The sequence below is a fragment of the Erpetoichthys calabaricus genome, chromosome 5 (assembly GCF_900747795.2).
Source record: "Erpetoichthys calabaricus chromosome 5, fErpCal1.3, whole genome shotgun sequence".
Taxonomy (NCBI): domain Eukaryota; kingdom Metazoa; phylum Chordata; class Cladistia; order Polypteriformes; family Polypteridae; genus Erpetoichthys; species Erpetoichthys calabaricus.
In genome coordinates, this window is record NC_041398.2 from 219385002 (window position 1) to 219395374 (window position 10373).

At 43.0% G+C, this 10373-nt stretch overlaps 1 protein-coding gene across 4 annotated transcripts in view; it reads right to left on the bottom strand.

Annotated features, from left to right (window-relative positions):
- The window catches only part of rab27b (RAB27B, member RAS oncogene family), a 408143-nt gene extending 402173 nt beyond the window's left edge, over nucleotides 1-5970 (bottom strand). For 2 of the 4 annotated variants that reach the window (XM_028802559.2, XM_051928024.1), the window contains exon 1: nucleotides 5722-5970. The gene's annotated coding sequence lies outside the window, so the exon portion shown is untranslated. Of the gene's footprint in view, nucleotides 1-5449; nucleotides 5681-5721 lie in introns of those variants that run through there. The other 2 variants (XM_028802558.2, XM_028802552.2) reach the window with 2 other exon arrangements.
- Between the last annotated feature and the right edge of the window lie 4403 nt (nucleotides 5971-10373).

Sequence of the window (10373 nt, forward strand, 5' to 3'; positions counted from 1 at the left end):
AGAGACTTTAAAACTGTGTAAACAAGACTGCATTGTAAAGTTCATTAGGGAAAGCTGGCATTAGTTTTGATTGTGTATATTTAAGCAGAAATTTAACTGCATTCTGTTTTTTGAACAGAAGAATGAATCTAATAGCACCTGAGAATGACTTATAAGGTGTGTTTTTCAGAGCAGAGAGGATACTGGAATGCAAGGAAATAAACTGAAGAATATTGGGAGATAAGGAAATGTAAAAGAAAATACTTAAAAACTGTTATACTCTTAGATGTATAAGCTTAAGCTCAGATAAACTAGCCAGTGTGTATATGCTTATAATACAGAATAAAATAAGTGCTTGGAATCCTGTAGTCAACATGCTATCATATTTATTTAAAAGTACCTGACATGTAATAAGACCATTGGAAATGCAACTATTGCCAAATCTTACATAATCAGCTACATCAGCATTCTAGAAAGGAGAGGATTTGGAAACATTTTCAGAGACATCAGAAACATCAAGAGGGACACCAACATGAGCATCTCCCTCATTTTAGCCACTCTGTAACGTTGTGCCAATATTCACAAGAATCACGAGTGACCTAAGAGGAAAAAAGACACTACAATGTCTTGTACTTTAAAAGAACACCAGCTGGATTAAGAAGACTGCAACAGCTAGAAAGCCAAATGGACTTGATTTGAATTGTTCAGATGTTATGTTTACTTCTGTTTTAACTTCTAGAATTTGATATGTCTATTTTCCCTACAAATAATAATACGTTTAGAGTGAAGTAACGGTGTTGTTATCTCATTAACACTGCCTTGTTGTTTACTGACACCAGCAATCACCAGTGGATCACAGGCTCAATAGGAGGGATTGAGATACTTATCCAGGTCCTGCAGGATCCTCACCTAGGTCATAAGCATTAAGAGTAGGGTTATCAAAAGTACTAACATATCAATAAGTATCAATTGTGACATTTTGAAAATTGTTCCAACACTGGTATTGATTTTTCATAGTTCTCAATTACAAATACACTTCTGGTTTGCACTGGCTTTTGACAACTGAGCCTCAGAGGCTACCAATGGACATGGCTGGAGTTGCAGCCCCATTTCCACCCACTCACAGGTGTTAATAAGATGGCAACTTCAGGAACTTCAGAGCCTTTACCAGCAAGATTAATTGAGTAAGAGTGACGTCTGAAAATACGTCAGCTTTGCAACGAAACAGACAGAAAAACCACAGGATTCACACAAGCCCATGTAAAAATCTGCTACAGCACAATACCAACTAAAGGGGCTAACACAACCAATTCAGCCGGGCGCCTGAAGGAACGACATGAGAGGTAATACAAAGAATTCTTATGAGAGATATGACATTTTAACCTGTAGAAAATACAAACGTTTTTTGTATCAAGTTAAACATTTAACACATCGAGACTGGGGTCTGCAATTATTTTTACCAGTTTGATTCTGGGCCACTCGTTCAGAAGCAACACCCTTTAGCACTGGGGCTCTGTCAATGGCTCTGTCACTCCCTCAGTTTTTAAATACTAACTATGAAGTCAGCCGTCACAGTTTGTAACTTTATTTTATCATATGTGATTTTAAAATTCTATTTCATATCATTTACTATATAATGTAAGGCGCTACAACTTTTCAGTGCCCAATTGCATAAACACAGTGGTGCTGCTCCTCAGTTGTTTATATATTTTTATGTATACTGTTTATAGAAGATTGCAGTACTTATTCAGTTAATATTTATTGACATTTGTAACATTTCATTGTACTTCCTCAGTAATAGTACCGTATATCCATCCATCCATTTTCTAACCCGCTGAATCCGAACACAGGGTCACAGGGGTCTGCTGGAGCCAATCCCAGCCAACACAGGGCACAAGGCAGGAACCAATCCCGTGCAGGGTGCCAACCCACCACAGGACACACACAAACACACCCACACACTAATCACACACTAGGGCCAATTTAGAATCGCCAATCCACCTGACCTGCATGTCTTTGAACTGAGGGAGGAAACTGGAGCGCCGGAGGAAACCCACGCAGACACGGGGAGAACATGCAAACTCCACGCAGGGAGGACCTGGGAAGCGAACCCAGGTCTCCTAACTGCGCGGCAGCAGCACTACCCACTGCGCCACCGTGTTGCCCGTACCGTATATAGTCGCGTTTAAGTACTCCCACTGATAAGTTGGGGCTTGATTTCATCATATAATTTCCGGTATTTTATAATGTCGGTCGTATAAGTCGAATGCAGAAAACTGTTGGTCCAAGAGATTATGATATGCTAACACCGATCTGAGAGAGCTCACTGCCTTTTCTTTCTATGTATTGTGCCTACGTGACCACACGGTAATACCCGAATGATTCCGAAGCGACGTTTGCACTGTTTTGTGTTTTTTTTGTATCTCATACTCATATACACCTTTATCGTAAGATCATCCCTTATCTGCGATGGAGCGTTTGATCAGAAGAAAATATGAAGCTGGTTTTACATTAAAAGTCATTGAAGTGGCAAAAGATATTGTTAATTTTGCTGCTGCAACAAAATTCTTTGTGCCTGAGTAACTGGTGTGAGATTAGAGGCGGTAAGAAGATGTAAAAAAAAAAAAAAAAATTAAGTGTCGTATTTTTGAACAGGCGTATAAGTCGGGGTCTGATTTTATCATCGATTTTTCAGGTTTCAAGACCCGACTTATATGCGAGTATATATGGTATTTGTTTTCAATATAAAACAACAGTTGACCCAGTTTAAACTTCTTTATTTTTTTATTGTTTACAGATCTTTAAATGCAAACACTTCAAGTAACGTAATGACTAAAATTTCTGTTATTTGTTTTCATCAATGTAAATGTTTTAATGCATACAAAATTGCAATTTATTTATATAAACTTGTTTATTGAGTTACATCATATACTGTGGGTATCATATTTCAATACTTTTCTTAGCATCATATCAAACTTTGAAATTTTGATGTCATACCAACCCTGGTTAATAGGATCAGTAACAGAACACTCTGTGCTTGATCAGGTTTATTTCTGTCAGAGGTTGTGGACCAGCAGCACATGGTGGTCTGTGACCCTGACAGGAGCAGGCCCCTGGTCTTTGCTGGGGTATTTAGTGCAAATCCTTTCAGGGTAGCCAGACCCCATTAGGAGCAGGTTCAGCCCTTGCAGTGGGGGAAACTGTAAGCAAGATGGGTCTCAGCCATTGTAAAGGTATTCCGTTTTAGCCCTTTCAGTGGTAGAAAACTGAAAACAAGATCAGTCCTAGCAGAGTCCAGCCTGTCATTCCTAATGTAATTCAGACATTCACAGCTGAATCCTTTCAAAATGTAGCAAGAATTCCAGAGGTAAGTATTGTGGGGTGTACATGTAAAGGTTAGTACGCTGAGGAAAATTATTTAGGCATTTCCTGGTCTGACTTGTGCACCATTTTTAAACATCTTAGGAGGCTAAAGTGCTACCATTGAAATTCACAGCGAAATTTAGAGTAAGTGATTCAAGATGAAATCTAGCAAACATTTCTTCAAACAATAGGTTATAAGAATTTGGAATAAAACTACCCAGTCTTGTTGCCAAAGTCAAAATCATGATGGCTTTTCTTAAGCAGTTAGCTACAACTTTGGGAAATCCTGGCTCACCAAATGAATCTGAACGGACTGAAGGGTTTCCTCTCATTTATAAAAACCCTAACCTACTGGTGTCAGGAAGGGGATGTCTGATGAATGAGGCAGCGCTAACTCTTGGCTTCTGGACAATCAGTCTTTGATTCTGTGCATAGTAGCAGGCAGTTTGGCATAGTGGTTAAGACTTTGGACATGATGCCCTTAAATTGTGGGTTCAAATTCCATTACTGACATGAGTACGTCAATTCAACTGCCTGTGCTCCAATTTGAAAAACAAAATAAATGTAACCAAATCTATCTCAATTGTTGTAAGTCAACTTGGATAAAGGCACCAGCCAAATAAGTAAATTATAATAATACTTTCTCGAGATCTGTGTGGGCTTTCCTCCCACGTCCCTAAGACATGCATGATAACTGGCGTTTCTAAATTAAATGGTCTCTTCGGTTAAGTGGTGAGTCTAAATTGCCTCTACTCTGGTAGAATAGGTTCTAGCCCCCTGAATTTGAGGAAAGTAATGTAAATCTTGCATGGAGGTGTTAAGTTCAGATCAGAGTTAGGTCACCCACCAAACACGTTATTTTGATGAAACCGGCCTAGGCGGACATTATTAAATACACCGAGACAGCACAGCACTGACTGCAGAACAAAACTCTGCTTCTCCTGTGTGACTTAGGCCATTCGGTGGAGTCTTGAAACATCAAGTTTATTGCCACCTGTTAGCACTTCAGGGCAGCAGGTTTAAATCTGTCAGCTTACCTTTTCAACACATTTGGATCCATTTGTCTTCTCTGCTAGTGGGCCATTTCTGCCACTTAAATGTTCCTCTTGAGTCTCATCAGGGATAATAAATCTTCTAGGGGGGGGGGGGGTCTTAAATAGCCTCAGAATTAAACTCCTCGAAAATATTGCTTGCAGTTTATTTTTAATGGGTGACATGAACGTGTTAAATTATCAATTCTAAAATACAGTAAATATTTCAAATCTTCATTACAAGCCAATTGCTTAGCCTGGTCTCTCCAGGGTCCTAGTGCATGTCCTATTACAAGCAGACTAGGGTATCAAAAAAACTGCAAACTGACTGCTTTTACAAAATAAACGTGCAGTTAAAGTCATCTTCAAAGTAAACTGGCTCAGAATTCCCTCACAGGTGCCTTCATGTTCAAGATGCAATACCAACCCCAATTTGTTAAGTAAAATCAAAGGTGCAGGTGCACGTTACACACGAAGGGCACACACTAACACTCCCGATGTATGTAAGAAGTCATACAGGTCTTAGAGTACACAAGTGAACTCGTCGGACCGCTCAGAAGACCCGACGTGCCTCAGTCTAACCTAAAAAGGGGGCTCACTGTCGCAGCACAGCGCTATCCAATTCAATGCACCCATAAAAGCAAGACCGCTTTCGTTTGTTCGCATGCTTGCATTTACACCCAGCGCCGAGTGTGAAGTCGCACAGGAAAGAAGCAAGCAAGCTTTAAATGTCACTTGTCTATGATTAGAAAAATCAACACCGCTGCGCTTGATCCAGCCTGCCGACTCAAGCGCAGCCCGATCCTCACTCCCTGCCGCCGCTGCCGCGGTCGCTGCCTAGACCCCACACGTCGTTCACCTGCAGACTTCGCTTTGGGGTCTTCCAGCCCGTTATCAATTACAGGAGCAACTTGCGCGGAATGACACACACATGCACTAGGCGACCCCCGCCCCTCATCATCACCGCCAGCTTAGAATAGGGGTACAGAAGAGCACATTTTTTTAAAAAAAGCAACATAGGCAGTAGCATCATCACCATCAAAACTAATGCCAAAGGAGCGTTTTATTGTACTTACACAATACTCGAAATCTTGTCTGTAGTGTCTCGCTTAGCCCATTTCTCCCTAATGCCGAAGCATTCTCGGCAGCCTGAGGTACACGAATGCAAAAGAATAAGGCGATGCTACTGTTACAGCTGCGAAGGCTGGCTGGGCGGTACGAAAAGAAGAAGAAGAAGAAAAAAAAAGCTGATCGGCTGCAAGCACAGGAGGCCCGATGGGTTGCTGCTAGCGCCGGCTTACTTCTCGGCACACCCACCTACACGCGTTTAAATATTCGCCCATCATACCTCACACATGCCGTTTCCTCCGCGCGAAGTGCTTTTCTTCCTTGTGTAAACCCTGGGCGCTGTGCTGACACGAAACTCGGTTCGCGAGGTGGGTCCTAAAGCCGCCTGCACATCATCATTGCCTTTCTCCCTCCGGCCGTGACGCACTCTTACGAGAGCTCTTTTCTTAAAAAAAAAAAAAAAATGCGGTCAGCCGTGTCACATCAAGCTGCACTCACTTTGAAATGCGTGATTCACTCTGTTAGTGACTGTCCTGTAATACAGCGCTGCCAGCGTGGCCGCGTCGCCTGAATTAACGAAAGGTGTGATTTGTAGCACTTGACGTGAATTCTGCTTGATATTTAAATTTAGCGGTTTGACAGTTGCTGAAGATCTCACCTCGCTGCCTTGCAGGATGCCGCACCAGAAGACCTGCTGATCCTGACCTGCTTCTCACCGCTCCGCCCGGCTCGTGAATAACCAACCGTGGAAGGCGATCCAAATGCAGCCCGGCAGCAACAGTTGTGTGCGAGTTTGCGAAAGGAATCGTTCGTTTAAAAATGTGTGTCTTTGTTTTTAAAAATTGAAAAGCATCAAAAAAAGTATGATTTTTAAACTGAATTTTAATTAAATGTTACAGATTATCGAACTGAATATGAACTTTATTACCAGGCAAAATAGAGGGTAGGAGTTTCACCAGGCGTCACATCCATACACATAACACGGGAAATACAATTAAACAATAAACAACACATGATACCATCACACCATTATATACAGAAGTATAGAAAACACAACTATATAAAACAATCCAGTACAGCAGAATTGCACTCCCACCCAGTAACAATATCAAGTAACTCTTTATAATATTAACAAAAAATAAAAACATTATTTAGATTGGATGGAGGAGTTTAGAAATCAGCAAAAGCAGATGACTCAAGAGACTGTTTAACCAGAAAGGCTGCAGTAGGAAAGAAACTGTGTCTGTGTCTACAGGTTGGTGGCTTTAGTGACTGGTGACGTTCACTTGAAGGTAATCAATGGCCAGGTGAGTGTAGTACTTAATTATAGTTCCAGCTCGTTTCCCTTATCCTTGATGTTTATAGGACCTCAGTCAAGTCCAATTTTAGGCCTGCAATGTTTTCTGCTGTCCAACTAACAAGTTGAAGTTTATGTTTCGAGTGAGCAGATAGATGCGTTCTCATACAAGACTGCAATGGAGAAACTGAGGATGCTTTCTATAACAGCTCTTTAAAACAATGCAAGTGCTGATTGGGGAAGGTTCAACTTATAAAGGTGACAGAGGAAAAAAATATCCACTGCTGAGCTTCACTAATCAGAGTTTTATGGCAGAGTGGCTAGATGACACATGAAAGCCTGTTTGGAGATTGCAAAAAGGTCCCTAAACATGGTGTGCCAAGAAGCACCCCGGGGGTTCTACTCTGCTACTGTTATTAAGGTGTGGAGGGTGGAGGTGGAAAGTAAGGTGCAGGATAAACAAAGAAAATTTGGGGTGTCAACAGAGCCACTCCATTTACTGCAGTCGCCCAAAAAACGGAACAGAAATGAGCTTACGGTGGTGTAACTAAAAAAAAAAGAGCGCTATGGCTTTTCTAATCTGCTCTGTCTGCTTCAGGAAGCCTCCGGTATGCTGAACAAAGTCCCGTTAACTCCAATCTTCCATGAGCAATCAGCTTTATACCATCCTGACATCAAGGGGTGTGGCTTACTTTGGTGGGGCGTGGTCAAGTTGTCATCCATGGACGGTTTTTCTAAGCTTGGGAAGACAAGAGAGAAGATACAGATGGCTTTGGCAGCCCACTTGTTCCAGCGGATTATTGCATACCTTGTCTAGGCCTGGTAGGTGATCCTCAGGCCCTCAAGCATGCCACAGGAAATTCAATGCTTCCTCACGATGCCTCAGACTAAATGCTGATACTCTTTTAGCTCATTTTGCAATTTCTGCACAATATACTTTTATCATAATTTGCATAATTTGTCCTATGAGTCTGTACCATTTATTTCTGCTTCCATATGCATCTAAATTTCCCCTTGTGATTAATAAAGTTTCTCTAAACTAATCTAAAGGACTCTCAGACTGTGAAAAACAAGATTCTTTAGTCTGATGAAACCAAGATTGAACTGAGATTGAACTTGATTTGAACTCAATTCTAAGCATCACGCCTGAAGGAAACCTAAAGTGAGTCCCTAGATGTATGAGCATGTAAGAGGCCTATCGTTATTGTACCAGGCTTTTATGGCGCAGTGATTATGGCTTTAGACCCCAAACACTGAGGTTGTCGGTTCAAATCTCACCTGCCCGTGCTACATTTGGATAAACAAAAGAAAAGCAACCCTTTGTATCTAAAATGTTGTAAGTCACCTTGGATAAAAGTGTCAGCCTAATAATAATAATCTATATGGAGTGGCATTTTTCACCCGTCTGTGCATTTTTCTTGGGTAATCTTCTTTTCCTTTGAAAACAATGGTGTCTTAGGGTATTTGGTGACTCAAGATTGCCTACATACGAGCAAATGTATTCTGTAATGGATTAGTGTAACATCCAGTGTTGGTTCCTGTCATGTACAGAGTGCAGCAAAGATAAGATCCTGCACCCACATCCATGAATTAAACAGATTCAGTAATGGATGGCTTCAGTTCCATATGTCAGATATAACAGACCATATATTGGCAGTTTACATTTGGTGAACTTGCAGAAGTAAATAACATGGTTTTAGCTGCTTTGTACTATAGAAAGTCATTTAAACATGCAGTTGCTCTTTAACACTAAATAATGAGTTTGCTCTCAACCCCTTAGTGTTGCTTACTTCCTTGCACCATTTCGCTGCCATCATAGGCTGTAGCCCCCAGAACCCTGATTTGAATTAAGCAGATTTGAAAACAGATGAATGAATAGATAAATGAGTTACTTTGTAAAGTGAACAAACTGAACATCGCCATGTAAGATGGAGTATACCCTAGCAACAGTGGGCGCAAGGCATGAAAATGCTTAATGGACAAGCAGAGCAGGGCCATAGAAGGTCCTTAACCCATCAGCAGGACGGTATCTGCTCCTTTGAGGAAGGAGGAACAGGATGAGCACTGCCAGAGCCCTTCAAAATGACCTCCAGCAGGCCACTGGTGTGAATGTCTCTGACCAAACAATCAGAAACAGACTTCATGAGGGTAGCCTGAGGGCCCGACATCCTCTAGTGGGCCCTGTGCTAACTGCCCAGCACCATGGAGTTCGATTGGCATTTGCCATAGAATACCAGAATTGGCAGGTCCACCACTGGTGCCCTGTGCTTTTCACAGATGAGAGCAGGTTCACCCTGAGCACATATGACAGTTGTAAAAGGGTCTGGAGAAGCCGTGGAGAACGTTATGCTGCCTGTAACATCGTTCAGCATGACCAGTTTGGTGGTGGGTCAGTGATGGCCTGGGGAGGCATATCCATGGAGGGACGCACAGACCTCTACAGGCTAGACAAAAACACCTTGACTGCCATTAGGTATTGGGATGAAATCCTTGGACCCATTGTCAGACCCTGTGCTGGTGCAGTGGGTCCTGGGTTCCTCCTGGTGCACAGCAATGTCCAGCCTCATGTGGTGAGAATATGCAGGAGGTTCCTGGAGGATGAAGGAATTGATACCATTGACTGGCCCCGACACTCACCTGACCGAAATCCAATAGAACATGTCTGGGACATTATGTTTCACTCCATCCGACGCCGCCAGGTTGCACCTCAGACCATCCAGGAGCTCGGTGATGTCTTGGTCCAGATCTGGGAGGAGATCCCCGGAGCATACCCCCCACCCTCCGACATTGTCAGGCATGCATACAAGCACGTGGGGACCATACAAATAACTGAGTACGATTTGGAGTTGCTGCAATGAAATTTCAGTGAAATGGACTAGCCTGCTGCATCATTTTTTCACTTTGATTTTCAGGGTGTCTTTGAATTCAACCCTCTGTAGGTTGATAATTTTCATTTCCATCAAACAATGTGGCATCCTTTTCATTCCTAACATATTACCATATCAGTCCATATCAGTATAGATATTGTGGAATATGACCCGGACACAGACAGGCAGACACGTTGTAATCACCCCACACATATTTATTGAGGCGTTCCATATTTACAAATCAGTACTCACAAGCCCCAATACCCCACAGTCCAGGCCAATCACAATGCCTTCTCTCTCTCTGTCTTCAGACCGCCTCCTTCTCTCCTCCAGAGACCTCGTCCTTCTTCCACCCGACTCAAGTCCTCCTCTGAAGGGAGGCAGCCCCTTTAAATAAGCACCCGGATGTGTTCCAGGTGTGTCCCGGCAATCTCCCAACGACACGCCCCAGTGTGGCGGAAGTGGCTACTGTATCCCCGGAAGCACTCCGGGTGTCTCCTCTTTTCTTCCCCCCAGCACTTCCGAGTGTGGCGGAAGTGCTGAGGTCCAGGGTCCTACTGGTATTGGGGTGCCCCCTGGCGGTGACCACGGGCCCCTACAGGGTCGAGCTTCCCAGCTCTGTACCCGTGGCCCCCAGGGTGGTCGCCCCCTCGAGGTCTGGAGGAGGCACAAGCCCTCCTCCAGTCTTCTAGGGTGTCCCGGTTGGGTACCACCCCCATCCGGGTACCACAATATCCAGCAGGATTTTTTCTCCCATTGAGATCTGAT